The sequence below is a fragment of the Cryptomeria japonica genome, chromosome 3, assembly GCF_030272615.1.
Source record: "Cryptomeria japonica chromosome 3, Sugi_1.0, whole genome shotgun sequence".
NCBI lineage: Eukaryota > Viridiplantae > Streptophyta > Pinopsida > Cupressales > Cupressaceae > Cryptomeria > Cryptomeria japonica.
The window spans coordinates 415,137,622-415,153,500 of record NC_081407.1 but is presented as its reverse complement, the minus strand read 5'-3'; the positions used below and the strand labels follow the sequence as shown (position 1 = coordinate 415,153,500).

The 15,879-nt window shown below is 41.2% G+C and overlaps 1 long non-coding RNA gene across 2 annotated transcripts; it reads right to left on the bottom strand.

The window, feature by feature from the left end:
• Nucleotides 1-13,681: 13,681 nt before the first annotated feature.
• Nucleotides 13,682-14,377, bottom strand: LOC131069499 (uncharacterized). 2 transcript variants are annotated; one of them, XR_009371861.1, is made up of 4 exons: nt 14,318-14,377; nt 14,135-14,209; nt 13,945-14,034; nt 13,682-13,840 (listed from the first exon to the last, which is right to left on the bottom strand). It is a non-coding gene; the product is annotated as an uncharacterized LOC131069499 (long non-coding RNA). The 2 variants fall into 2 exon arrangements; XR_009371860.1 differs by having other exon boundaries at nt 13,682-13,831.
• Between the last annotated feature and the right edge of the window lie 1,502 nt (nt 14,378-15,879).

Here is a 15,879-nt window from a genome sequence, read left to right as displayed (position 1 = left end):
CCACCCTAATCACAATCAAATCTTAATATTTTTTTATAATATTTATAATATAAGTATTAGACTTGTGTCCGGATGTGACACATTTTTATTTTTAATTTTTTATAAATTAAATAATTATTTATGATTTTTTTACTACAACTTTTCAGAAATTCAGAAACTCCTACATCGGACCACTTTAACTTGGTCAAAACCTTATGAAATTTAATTTTTTTTAATTTTTCCCTATAGTAGACGAAGCATAGGATGCGACGCATGTTTCGGTTTCAAAAAAATTTATACCGTTTGAAAGTTATGAGTGTTTTTCAATCAGTATCTCAATCAGGACTATTGTCATAATTCAATTAAAAAATAAATAATAATTATTTATTAAAGTCGAAATAAGACAAGCCTTATATTGTTGGAAAGCTGGGAATGTCCTTAAAAAACCCTTTTCATTTTTTAATTTTTCTCTATAGTAGATGAAGCATAGGATGTGACGCATGTTTCAGTTTCAAAAAATGTTATACCGTTTGAAAGTTATGAGTGTTAAAAGTCGTCAGTCACCAGTGTAAAGTCTGGAAAATCAAGGAATACTAAAAAACATGTTTTTTCAGTTGACTTTCCAGGCTTGTCACTTTCAAGCCAAATACCAAAGAATTCCCAAGCTGAAATTTGAAATTTGAAAATTTGACTACAAAAATCGGATATCGGATATCGTATTTTATCTAATATCCGATTTCCCAAAACATTTCCCATTGCTGCCATTTATTTGGTAAACTGCCACATGGCAGAAATCCGATATCCGATTAAATCGGATATCAGATTTTATTAGTCATATTTTAGAGAGAGAGAGAGAGAGAGGATGGAGAGGGAGAGATAGGGAGATTAGGAAAAGGAGAGGGGGAGAGGGAGATTGGGAGAGAGAGAGAGAGAGAGAGAGAGGATGGAGAGGGAGAGATTGGGAGATTAGGAAAAGGAGAGGGGGAGAGGGAGATTGGGAGAGAGAGAGAGAGAGAGAGAGAGAGAGAGAGAGGACTAGAAGAGAGAGAGAGAGAGAGAGAGAGAGAGAGGAGCAGAGAGAGAGAGAGAGAGAGAGGAGCAGAGGGAGAGAGAGAGAGAGAGAGGAGGGGAGAGAGAGAGAGAGGAGGAGAGGGAGAGAAGGAGACAGAGACAGAGACAGAAACAGAAATAGAGAGAGAGAGAGAGAGAGAATATGACCCCTAACGACACAATTTGGTGTCTTAAGGGGTTATATGGTGTCGTTAGGGGTCATATGGTGTCTTGGGACACCATAGGACCCCTTAAGACACCAAATCATGTCGTTAGGGGTCATATGGTGTCCCATGAACCCTTATGACCTCTTAGGACACCATATGACCCCTAATTACACCATATTGGGTCGCTTTGGGTCATATTGTGTCCTATGGGGTCTTGTGGTGTCCCAAGACACCATATGACCCCTAACAACACCATAGGACCCCTTAAGACACCAAATCATGTCATTAGGGGTCATATTGTGTCTTACAAGGTCATAGGACACAATATGACCCCTAACAACACAATATGACCCCTAACGACATGATTTGGTGTTTTAAGGGGTCCTATGGTGTCGTTAGGGGTCATATGGTGTCCATAGGGGTCATGTGGTGTCCCATGAACCCTTATGACCTCTTAGGACACCATATGAACCCTAATAATACCATATTGGGTCGCTTTGGGTCATATTGTGTCCTAAGGGGTCATATTGTGTCCTAAGGGATCCTATGGTGTCCCAAGACACCATATGACCCCTATGGACACCGTATGACCCCTAACAACACCATAAGACTCCTTAAGACACCAAATCATGTCGTTAGGGGTCATATTGTGTCTTACGGGGTTGTAGGACACAATATGACCCATAACAACATGATTTGGTGTCTTAAGGGGTCCTATGGTGTCGTTAGGGATCATATGGTGTCTTGGGACACCACAGGATCCCTTAGGACACCATATGACCCCTAATGACACCATATTGGGTCGCTTTCAATCATATTGTAGGGAAAAGGGGTCATATTGTGTCCTAAGGGGTCTTATGATGTCCCAAGACACCATATGACCCCTATGGACACCATATCACCCCTAACGACAAAATAGGACCCCTTAAGACACCAAATCATGTCGTTAGGGGTCATATTATGTCTTACGGGGTGACACAATATGACCCCTAACGACATGATTTGGTGTCTTAAGGGGTCCTATGGTGTCGTTAGGGGTCATATGGTGTCCCATGAACCCTTATGACCTCTTAGGACACCATATGACCCCTAATGACACCATATTGGGTCGCTTTGGGTCATATTGTAGGAAAAAGGGGTCATATTGTGTCCTAAGGGGTCAAGTGGTGTCCCAAGACACCATATGACCCCTATGGACACCATATGACCCCTAACGACACCATAAGACCCCTTAAGACACCAAACCATGTCGTTAGGGGTCATATTGTGTCTTACGGGGTCGTAGGACACAATATGACCCCTAACGACATGATTTGGTGTCTTAAGGGGTCCTATGGTGTCGTTAGGGGTCATAGGGTATCCATAGGGGTCATTTGGTGTCCCATGAACCCTTATGACCTCTTAGGACACCATATGACCCCTAATGACACCATATTGGGTCACTTTGGGTCATATTGTAGGGAAAAGGGGTCATATTGTGTCCTAAGGGGTCTTATGGTGTCCAAAGACACCATATGACCCCTATGTACACCATATCACCCCTAACGACACCATAGGACCCCTTAAGACACCAAATCATGTCGTTAGGGGTCATATTGTGTCTTATGGGGTCGTAGGACATAATATGACCCCTAACAACATGATTTGGTGTCTTAAGGTGTCCTATGGTGTCGTTAGGGGTCATATGGTGTCCATAGGGGTCATATGGTGTCCCATGAACCCTTATGACCTCTTAAGACACCATATGACCCCTAATGACACCATATTGGGTTGCTTTGGGTCATATTGTAGGGAAAAGGGGTCATATTGTGTCCTAAGGGGTCATGTGGTGTCCCAAGACACCATATGACCCCTATGGACACCATATGACCCCTAACGACGCCATAGGACCCCTTAAGACACCAAATCATGTCGTTAGGGATCATATTGTGTCCTACGACCCTGTAAGACATAATATGACCCCTAACGACATGATTTAGAATCTTAAGGGGTCCTATGGTGTCGTTAGAGGTCATATGGTGTCCATAGGGGTCATGTGGTGTCCCATGAACCCTTATGACCTCTTAGGACACCATATGACCCCTAATGACACCATATTGGGTCGCTTTGGGTCATATTGTGTCCTAAGGGGTCATATTGTGTCCTAAGGGGTCCTATGGTGTCCCAAGACACCATATGACCCCTATGGACACCATATGACCCCTAACGATACCATAAGACCCCTTAAGACACCAAATCATGTCGTTAGGGGTCATATTTTGTCTTACAAGGTCATAGGACACAATATGACCCCTAACGACATGATTTGGTGTCTTAAGGGGTCCTATGGTGTCGTTAGGGGTCATAGGGTATCCATAGGAGTCATTTGGTGTCCCATGAACCCTTATGACCTCTTAGGACAACATATGACCCCTAATGACACCATATTAGATCGGTTTGGGTCATATTGTAGGGAAAAGGGGTCATATTCTGTCCTAAGGGGTCTTATTGTGGTCCAAGACACCATATCACCCCTATGGACACCATATCACCCCTAACAACACCATAGGACCCCTTAATACACCAAATCATGTTGTTAGGGGTCATATTGTGTCTTACGGGGTCGTAGGACACAATATGACCCCTAACGACATGATTTGGTGTCTTAAGGGGTCCTATGGTGTCGTTAGGGGTCATATGGTGTCTTAAGGGGTCATATGGTGTCACATGAACCCTTATGACCTCTTAGGACACCATATTACCCCTAATGACACCATATTGGGTCTCTTTGGGTCATATTGTAGGGAAAAGGGGTCATATTGTGTCCTAAGGGGTCCTGTGGTGTCCCAAGACACCATATGACCCCTATGGACACCATATGACCCCTAACGACACCATAGGACCCCTTAAGACACCAAATCATGTCGTTAGGGGTCATATTATGTCCTACGGCCCCGTAAGACACAATATGACCCCTAATGACATGATTTAGCATCTTAAGGGGTCCTATAGTGTCGTTAGGGGTCATATGGTGTCCATAGGGGTCATGTGGTGTCCCATGAACCCTTATGACCTCTTAGGACACCATATGACCCCTATGACACCATATTGGGTTGCTTTGGGTCATATTATGTCCTAAGGGGTCATATTGTGTCCTAAGGGGTCCTATGGGTTCCCAAGACACCATATGACCCCTATGGACACCGTATGACCCCTAACGACACCATAAGACCCCTTAAGACATCAAATCATGTCGTTAGGGGTCATATTGTGTCTTGCGGGGTTGTAGGACACAATATGACCCCTAACGACATGATTTGGTGTCTTAAGGGGTTCTATGGTGTCGTTAGGGGTCATAGGGTGTCCATAGGGGTCATTTGGTGTCCCATGAACCCTTATGACCTCTTAGGACACCATATGACCCCTAATGACACCATATTGGGTCGCTTTGGGTCATATTGTGTCCTAAGGGGTCATATTGTGTCATAAGGGGTCCTATGGTGTCCCAAGACACCATTTGACCCATATGGACACCGTATGACCCCTAACGATACCATAAGACCCCTTAAGACACCAAATCATGTCGTTAGGGGTCATATTGTGTCTTACGGGGTCGTAGGACACAATATGACCCCTAACGACATGATTTGGTGTCTTAAGGGGTCTTATGGTGTCGTTAGGGGTCATAGGGTGTCCATAGGGGTCATATGGTGTGCCATGAACCCTTATGACCTCTTCGGACACCATATGACCCCTAATGACACCATATTGGGTCGCTTTGGGTCATATTGTAGGGAAAAAAGGGGTCATATTGTGTCCTAAGGGGTCTTGTGGTGTCCTAAGACACCATATGGCCCCTAACGACACCATAGGACCCCTGATGACGCCCTATGACCCCTAACGACACCATATTGTGTCCTAAGGGGTCATATTGTGTCTTACAGGATCATCTCTCTCTCTCTCTCTCCCCCCTCTCTTTCCTTCTCTCTCTCTCTCTCTCTCTCTCTCTCTCTCTCTCTCTCTCTCCCTCTCCTCCTCTCTCTCTCTCTCTCTCTCTCTCTCTCTCTCTCTCTCTCTCTCTCTCTCTCTCTCTCTCTCTCTCTCCTCTCCTCCTCTCTCTCTTTCTCCTCTCTCTCTTTCTCCCTCTCTCCCTCTCCTTCTCTCTCTCTCTCTCTAAAATATGACTAATAAAATCCGATATCCAATTTAATCGGATATCGGATTTCTGCAATGTGCTAGTTTGCTAAATAAATGGTGGCAACGGGAATTTTTTGGGGGACCACAAATTTTTGTACAAAAAATCGAGAAAAAAAGGGTTTGTGGGCCATTCTGTAGATTCCAACAGCCCACAGTCTGGGTCCTATTCTGTTTTCTATCGAGGACCACGGGTTTTCAGACAGCTAGAGACAAATTTGTGCTTTTGGGAGATTCTTAAAGTGAATACTTACATTGTCAATCATGAAGGAGCATGTGTGGAGGGAAACGGGGAGTAGTAGTCGTCGAAAGTCTAAATGCAAAAGAAAACTTTCAAATGACCAAATTGAAGTGTATAGAGAAAGAGATAGAGAATGTCATAGGAGGAGAAGACAAGGTATGTTAAATATTGCTAATGTTACCTCAACTGAAGAGGAAATTGAATTTGAAAATGTGCCACAAGTTATTGAAAATGAAAATGTAGATTTTGAAAGTGAAAATATTGAAAATTTTGAAAATGTTGAAAGTGATAATGAAAATGCTCAACATGTGGAAAATTTTGACATAGGAGGTGAAAATGTGGAAAACTTTAATGTTGAAGGTGGAATTGCTCAACCAAGTGAACCATATGTAACACCTAATTACTTTACAAATGAAGACCCTCTCATGGATGAAAGACAAATTCCAAATCCAAGACCTTCAAGAACCCCAAAATGGTTATTTGAAATCGATGAGAACATTATTGCGAATCTTGAAGGCAAAAGGTCAACAAGAACCGTTCAGTTGTGGGCTACACAACTTTTCAACAAATTTTTTAGCAATAAGACATTGACCGAGCAATGCCAACTCTTTGTTCAATTGCCAAAGATGATAAAGATGAGACCATTGCTAAACAAATTGAAGATTCGTATGAACAAGAAGATGGAGAGAAATTCTATTATTGCAAAAAATCTATTTGACACTCTCAATTCTATTGGAAAGAATACCAAAGAAAGATATAAGAGAGCCACTTGAAGAGTGATTACAACCTCCTTAGTAAGCCATCAATTGAGGAAGGCTCATCAAATGAGACAAACTTGTGTTTATTTTAACATAAACCGTAAAACCTTGGATAAAGCACTTGCATGAAGACAAAGACTTGACGATCCACTTCAACAAGATACATGGGCATTTGGTGGGAGGCTTCCACGTGTTGATAGAAAGTTGACTGACAATGTGAAGGAAGAGATTCAACAATTTTGGCACTCTAATTCTCAAGTGTCACCCAATGTAACAAACATTTTGAAATTAAGAATCAGCAACCAAGACCGCACATCGCATCCCAAACATTTCTTGGAATCAAGCCAAACAATGTTGTACAATTTTTTTTGTGAATTACATCCAACTTTGCAAATATCACAAAGGGCCTTTGAATCTTTGAAACCATTTTATTGTGTTCCTCTTAAGATTCACAATACCCATTGTTGCAAGTACCATGTGGAGTTTTCAATGTACCATGAACTTTTATGTCAAATTCGTTCTACAATGCATACTAATGAGATGTTGTAGGAGTGTGGTGCAATGCTATTTCCGAGATCATCAAGAGACTTGCAAGATCTATTTTTATGCCCTAGAGATGATGGTTGCTATTTCTATAGAAATGATTGTTTGAATGAGAAGTGTTCATAATGTGGTGGGTTGTCAAAGTTTGTTTCATGTTTTCATGAGGGTAGCGAACATGAGTTTGGAAATAATTATGTTGAGAAAAAAAGATACGAGATAGTGAAATATACTTTGAAGAGTGGAGGTGAAGGTTCTAAATGCGAATTAGTCTCAAGAGAAGTGAGTATTGCTGATTTTATTTTGGATTTTAAGGAAAATATTTTCTACAAGTATGCAAGGCACACCCATAGGTCTCAGTGGTTGGATCAACAGTTCAGGATGTGTAAGAACTCTTTCCCGATTGGCACTATTGTATCGGTGGTTGATTTTGCAGAGAACTATACATTGCAACCACAGAATGATGTACAGTCTCAATACTACAATTCAATCCAGATTGCTATTTTTGTTCACATTACATATAGACATGCTCCTGATAGTACAAAAGAGGACAGGAAGATAATCAGGGAGTATCATTTTTATATGAGTGATGATAGATCACACTCCTCCGAGTATGTGCAACATTCTTTCGAGAATTTTTTTGAGTTCTTGCATGAGAAAGATATTGCAATTGACCGACATATAATATGGTTAGATAACTATACGGGTCAATTCAAGAATGCCCATATGTTTTATTGGTTGAGTAGAATGCATGTGGAGAGGCGTAAACCTCATATTTGGTGTTTTTTTGAGGCAGGGCATGGGAAGGGAGAGCATGATGGAGCAGGTGCATGTTTGAAGAGAGCTCTAGTTAAGGAGCAATTGAGGATTTCAGGTGCAAATTTCTCTAATGCACGTTCTATTGTCGATTGGTGTAGTTCAGCATTATAACATGGAGGTACTCTTGATTCAGGGGTGAGCAGATTCTTTTGGTTGGTTGAGGAGGGAACAGTGGGAGATAGATTGGATTGTCAAACAATTAAAGATTCTTCAAAAATGCATTCATTTCTCAGCTCAGATGCAACTACATGGACCATTTGGACATGAGTGTTGGCTTGTTTTTGTCAGAGTTGTGTTCGGTGTGATTGGGATCAGTGCAAGTCAAGTGAGTGGGTTGATACGTGGGTTCCCCACTATCTAACTCCTTTATCTCAAACAATATCCTTGTCAAACAATGACATGGAAAGTTCACTTGAGTATGATCGTCTATCAGATCTTATACAGCCAGGACATGTTTTTGCAGTTGTTGCACCACAAGGGAATGAAGAGAGATCAAAATATTGGTTGGCATGATTTGTACAACGAAAACAAAAGCTAACACAACCAGTGACAGATGATGACGGGTTCACATATCCTACAGGTTCAGTTGTTGTTGTGGGAACTTGGTTGCGAACATACATGATTAGACAGAATGGCATACCTGCATTTGAAGACTATGAGAGACAACTATGAGAGACACAAAACCATTATAATGTATTCACACCTTATTATAGCAACAAATGTCAAGTTGTTGAAGCATCAAGCAAAACCGAAGAACAAAGAGCTATGGACAATGACTACTATTAATCATGAAGCAATACTGGATACTCTTAAACAAAGAGATGACCCTTCAGGCACACTTGAGTAGTAGGTCTTTAATGGTGCCTTATTTTGTTTATCATGCATTTCATTTAAAACAATGATCATTAAAGCTTAATGATCAAGTTTGTTACGTGTATATTAAGGATGTGTTGAAAATGAAGGTCTATTGATGAACGTTTGTTTTTGGCAACACGGTTTTTGCATGCACATAGCGGGTACATGATATAATCGAAAGGGACGTATTTTTGCAACACGACTTATTATCATGCATTTGATGAGATTTACAATTTTTGTTATTAGAGAACACTATCTGACAATTTTTTATGATATAATTATCGCAAAACCTTTATGTTCATGCAGGTCTTTATTGATGATATACAATAGTACATCACATTATGATTTTTGATGATATACAGGTTCATGCTAGATCATTCACCGTTGACAAAACCCTCTCTTGGTGATGGTACATATTCTTTTGTGCATTAATAAGATAAAATTTTGTGCATAAACATTAAGTCAAGTGAATGTATTGCTATTTATAAATAACCATATCTACCATCGTCTTCAACCATGCAGAGAAATGCAATGAGAAGGGCTTTAATCAACATGCGTCTTTCTTCAAAGTTATGCTTGTATACTTTCCAGAGAAATTGGTAAGTTTTGTAATTATACAATCTTGTGCGTCTTAAAAATGTTTGAAATGATCTATTTATAATTTGCCAAACTAATTTGTATTGGTCTTCATTTATATATAGGCATTGTTGTACGCAAGCTTTTCTCTTAGGACATGAGGATGTCTGATGCAGATGAAGTGGGATGTTATATTTGTATGTGGATGTGAATTGATGTAACATTGTTATGATGATATACAATGTCCATGAGCAAATTATGTGTATACAATACATGGAAATATTCATGATCATTATGTGTCTACAGTGTAATGCTTGAAAATATTGATGTTATACAATGTCCATGAAAAAAAAAACCATGTTTGCATATCCCTTCATGGATGTCACATGCAAGTGTAATGGTAATTATGTGTATACAATACATGGAAATATTCATGATCAGTATGCGTCTACAGTGTAATGCTTGTTTATATATAATTATAGTACTCAAGGGATGACGTCGGTAGGGTATGACCCCGAGCGTTCGATCGAGTGGGGTGGAAAAATAGGAGCATGCGTAGGGTAATAATGCCTAACTGGACATGTCAGAGCCCATGGTTTGTCATCGCAATGAGCAGACAGAGAAATCGGCCATGCGACAACATTCCATTGAGTGAGACTAACGATTTTTTTGCCAACCGAAAAATTGTTGCCCTAATAAAACTGTAGGGCAACTTGAAAAATCGAGATAGGTTTTTGTAGGGACCCCTCTCATGGCCCCGTAGGTTCAAATAGATCATTCGCAGGTGCCACAGATTCTGAGTTAGCGCCCGTCAAATTTTGACAATTTTGAGCACTTAAGGCGCTCAAGGGACAACGCCGGTAGGGTATGACCCCGAGCGTTCAATCGAGTGGGGGGGGAAAATAGGAGCATGTGTAGGGTAATAATTCCTAACTGGACATGTCAGAGCTGACGGTTCATCATCGCGACGAGCAGAACGAGAAATCGGCCACGCGACAACATTCCATTGATTGAGACTGACGAATTTTTCGCCAACCGAAAAATTGTTGCCCTAATAAAACCATAGGGAAAATTGAAAAACCGAGATAGGCTTTTGTAGGGACCCCTCTCGTGGTCCTGTAGGTTCAAATGGATCATTCGCAGGTGCCACAGATTCCGAATTAGGGTCCGTCAAAGTTTGACAATTTTGAGCACTTAGGGCGCTCAAGGGACAACGTCGGTAGGGTATGACCCCGAGCGTTCGATCGAGTGGGGGGGGAGAAAATAGGAGCATGCGTATGGTAATAATGCCTAACTGGACATGTCAGATTTGACGGTTCGTCATCGCGATGAGCAGAACGAGAAATTGGCCATGCGACAACATTCCATTGAGTGAGACTGACGATTTTGTCGCCAACTAAAAAATTGCTGCCCTAATAAAATCATAGGGCAACTTGAAAAATCGAGATAGGATTTTGTAGGGACCCCTCTCATGGCCCCATAGGTTCAAACGGATCATTCGCAGGTGCCACGGATTCCAAGTTAGGGCCCGTCAAAGTTTGACAATTTTGAGCACTTAGGGCGCTCAAGGGACGACGCCGGTAGGGTATGACCCTGAACGTTCGATTGAGTGGGGGGGCAAAATAGGAGCATGCGTAGGGTAATAATGTCTAACTAGACATGTTGGATTTGACGGTTCGTCATCGCGACGAGCAGAACGAGAAATCAGCCAAGCGACAACATTCCATTGATTGAGACTGATGATTTTTTTGCCAACCGAAAAATTGTTGCCCTAATAAAACTGTAGTGCAACTTGAAAAACCGAGATAGGCTTTTGTAGGGACCCCTCTCGTGGCCCCGTAGGTTCAAATGGATCATTTGCAGGTGCCACGGATTCTGAGTTAGGGCCCGTCAAAGTTTGATAATTTTGAGCACTTAGGGCACTCAAGGCACGACGTCGGTAGGGTATGACCCCGAGCATTCGATCAAGTGGGGGGTAAAATAGGAGCATGCATAGGGTAATAATTCCTAACTAGACATGTCGAAGCTGATGATTCATCATCGCGACGAGCAGAACGAGAAATCGGCCACGCGACAACATTCCATTGAGTGAGACTGATGATTTTTTCGCCAACCAAAAAATTGCTGCCCTAATAAAACCGTAGGGCAACTTGAAAAACCAAGATAGGCTTTTGTAGGGACCCCTCTCATGGCCTCGTAGGTTCAAATAGATCATTCCCAGGTGCCATAGATTCTAAGTTAGGGCCCGCCAAAGTTTGACAATTTTGAGTACTTAGGGCACTCAAGGGACGACGTCGGTAGGGTATGACCCTGAGCGTTCGATCGAGTGGGGGGGGCAAAATAGGAGCATGTGTAGGGTAATAATGCCTAACTAGACATGTCAGATCCAACGGTTCATTATGGCGATGAGCAGAACGATAAATCGACAACGCGACAACATTCCATTGATTGAGACTGACAATTTTTTTGCCAACCGAAAAATGGCTGCCCTAATAAAACTGTAGGGAAACTTGAAAAACCAAGATAGGCTTTTGTAATGACCCCTCTTGTGGCCTCGTAGGTTCAAACGGATCATTCGCAGGTGCCACGGATTCTGAGTTAGGGCCCGTCAAAGTTTGACAATTTTGAGCACTTAGGGCGCTCAAGGGACGACGCCGATAGGGTATGACCCCGAGCGTTCGATCGAGTGGGGGGGGAAAATAGGAGCATACATAGGGTAATAATGCCTAATTGGACATGTTGGAGCCGACAGTTCGTCATCACGACGAGCAGAACGAGAAATCGGCCACGCAACAACATTCCATTGATTGAGACTGACGATTTTTTCGCCAACCGAAAAATTGCTGCCCTAATAAAACCGTAGGGTAACTTGAAAAACCGAGATAGACTTTTGTAGGGACCCCTCTTGTGGTCCCATAGGTTCAAATGGATTGTTCACAGGTGCCATGGATTCCGAGTTAGGGTCCGTCAAAGTTTGATAATTTTGAGCACTTAGAGCGCTCAAGGGACGACGTCGGTAGGGTATGACCCTGAGCGTTCGATCGAGTGGGGGGGAAAAATAGGAGCATGCATAGGGTAATAATGCCTAACTGGACATGTCAGAGTTGATGGTTCGTCATCGCGACGAGCAGAATGAGAAATCGGCCATGCGACAACATTCCATTGATTGAGACTGACGATTGTTTCGCCAACCGAAAAATTGTTGTCGTAATAAAACCATAGAGCAACTTGAAAAACCAAGATAGGCTTTTGTAGGGACCCCTCTCATGGCCCTGTACGTTCAAACGGATCATTTACAGGTGCCACGGATTCCGAGTTAGGGCCCGTCAAAGTTTGAATATTTTGAGCACTTAAGGCGCTCAAGGGACGACGCTGGTAGGATATGACCCCGAGCGTTCGATCGAGTGGGGGGGGCAAAATAGGAGTATGCATAGGGTATTAATTCCTAACTAGACATGTCAGAGCCGATGGTTCGTCATCGCGATGAGCAGAACGAGAAATCGGCCACGCGACAACATTCCATTGATTGAGACTGACGATTTTTTCGCCAACCGAAAAATTGCTGCCCTAATAAAACCGTAGGGCAACTTGAAAAACCAAGATAGGCTTTTGTAGGGACCCCTCTCGTGGCCCCATAGGTTCAAACAGACCATTCGTAGGTGCCACGAATTCCAAGTTAGGGCTCGTCAAAGTTTGACAATTTTGAGCACTTACGGCGCTCAAGGGACGACATCGGTAGGGTATGACCCCGAGCGTTCAATCGAGTGGGGGGGCAAAATAGGAGCATGTGTAGGGTAATAATGCCTAACTAGACATGTCGGAGCCAATGGTTCATCATCGCGACGAGAAGAACAAGAAATTGGCCACGCGACAACATTCCATTGATTGAGACTGACGATTTTTTTGCCAACCGAAAAATTACTGCCGTAATAAAACCGCAGGGCAACTTGAAAAACCGAGATAGGCTTTTGTAGGGACCCCTCTCGTGGCCCTGTAGGTTCAAACAGATCATTCGTAGATGCCACAGATTCCGAGTTAGGGCCCGTCAAAGTTTGAATATTTTGAGCACTTAGGGCGCTCAAGGGATGACGCCGGTAGGGTATGACCCCGAGCGTTCGATCGAGTGGGTGGGAAAAATAGGAGCATGCGTAGGGTATTGTTCATTAAATGAATTTTATTGTTCATGAATTGTATTGTTCATTGAATGAATTGTATTATATTGTTGATTAAATGAATTGTATTGTATTGTTGATTAAATGAATTGTATTGTTCATTAAATGAATTGTATTGTATTGTTCATTATAAAAACAACACTTACGATGAAATGAAATGAATTGTATTGTGCATTAAATAGCCATTATTAACCATTGTTAATTATTGGAATGAAGATTAAAGATTTCCATGATAACACCAAGCATAGATGAGCAACAATTTATATGATCGAATATCAACTTCGGTATATATAAAAATGTCAAATGATTACAAATGTATGTCCATACACAAATATGGCATAAACATCAACTGAAACAAAATGTATGTCTAAATACGTGAATGTATGTCCATATACAAAATAGACATGCCAACTAGACATGGAAGCATCCCAAAACTATCTATAACATCCTAAGGTGTTGATGGATCATCAAAATCGATCCTCTTTGCCGCACTGCTCGGCTCTGAAGGATCTTGCACAAGAAAAACAAACCACGATTAATATTAGTTATATTATATAATTCACATTCGAAAAGTTAACATAAAAATGAACTATAATTGAACTATTCATGTTTACCTCATCTCCACCTTTTCTCTTCAGCTTTGCAGGACTCTTGATGTATGTCTTCGGTAGAGGAGGTATGTTTTGAATATTTTCATACACAACCTACATATGTTCAAAAACATGACATTGATACAAGTTAGCATATAATTGTCACTGATAATAACAAATTATATCTACTAATAAAAAAATAAAATAAACACACATCTACTCGAGGCATCTCTTCTTCTTCTTCGGGTATACTGGGTGTAGTCATCAAGGATGTGAATCCAAGAATTCTCTGTATATATACACAACAAGTATATGAAACTATCAATCTATGTCTAGACATGTATAATCACTATAAGTTATTTAAACTATTCATTCAATCATATTTGCATTCAATTACCTTTCCCTTGTCTCCAACTGCACTACCGGATCCTAAATCACACTGCCCCGCACTCATGTTGCTTGTGCCCTACAAGAGTAAAATAAGATATACATGCAAGTTACTACATAATCTAATTAATACCAATATAAATGATGAGCATGTATGTACAATAAAATACAAACGACTAGGTGCAATAATATATGTACCATCAAGCTATCAAGGCCAAATGAAATGGCCAACAAGGTGCCCTCTTGAATCTATCTCAACTCATCCTCGGTCATCAACTGTTAAATAGACCATGTAAATAAAAATTAGTACTTAATATTATCTAATTTATAAATATTTAATTAAAATATAACATGAACTGTGAAAACACAAATCTTACCAATACATCATCAATGTATGATGACGGTGCCTCCTCGCCTCTAGCATGTGAGGACTCCCCAGGGTATACTCCAGTCTGTGTAATAACATCTGGTGCATCATGCATCTCATTCACCTCATAATCTACACTGTCCACATGAGGATCAACGGGTTGTCCAAGTGGACCCAAGCATACATGCCCACACATGACACAACTATGGGGCATGCATATGTGTGGAGCCGAGGATGACGTGTCACCGGCATCGGATGCACCGCCACCATCAAGAGTAGGCTGAGCTACTGACGCAACCTGAGAAACCAAAAGGCTACTCAAAGAGTGAATAGCCGATATGGTCCGTGAAGCCGCCTCACAAATGATATCAGGATGTTGAACTGCAAGTGGGGGATCAACAGGAGGAGGGGGGACATATGGGCCCTAGACTACTCTGACTGCCCTAGGTCTATTTTGGGGCATACCTAAACCTACACCCTGGAAAGGTTGGATGTCAAAGTAGTTCACATGTTTGTGTAAAACAAACTCAACATACAATTTTTTAATGAAATAGAAGGGGATATCAAGATTGTTGTTGGGTGGTTTGTCAAAAACCATCCACCAACGATCCCAAAAGTTTTTCACAATCCCATCATTTGTGCACCATTTGATAGAAAGTTTTATTTTTTGGGGATCTACGAGCTGACCAGTGCAGGGATTGACAAACAATGAGGCGATTTCGTCTTTGGATATCTCAAGATCCTTGATATCCTTATACGACAAGCCATCTGCATATTTTTCCTTCATAGAATCTCGCCACAAAAGGGCAGCATCGTGCTCCTTAGTCATGGTTTCCACACTTTTTATGATCGACGTGAGAGGATCAAACAATGGGTTTAGACGAGGGATCCTATGATATATTTCTGCAATCCCCCTCAATTCATTCAAATTTTGTGCAATCAAATTTTGAATTGAGGGGGGGTTTGGCAAATGAGGGTTTGGTTGTTGCAGTTGTGGTTGGTCAGTGTTTTCATTGTTATCCCCCATTTTTAACCTAATTGAATGTAAACAATTAAATTTAGTTAACAAATTTAAACAATTAGGTATTTGATTTAAAAAAACCTAGTTTTCATGAAAAAAAAACCATATTTTCAATGAAAAATCAAATAAACATTAACAAAAAATACAAAAAATGAATGAAAATGATTCAAAACGATAAAATTCT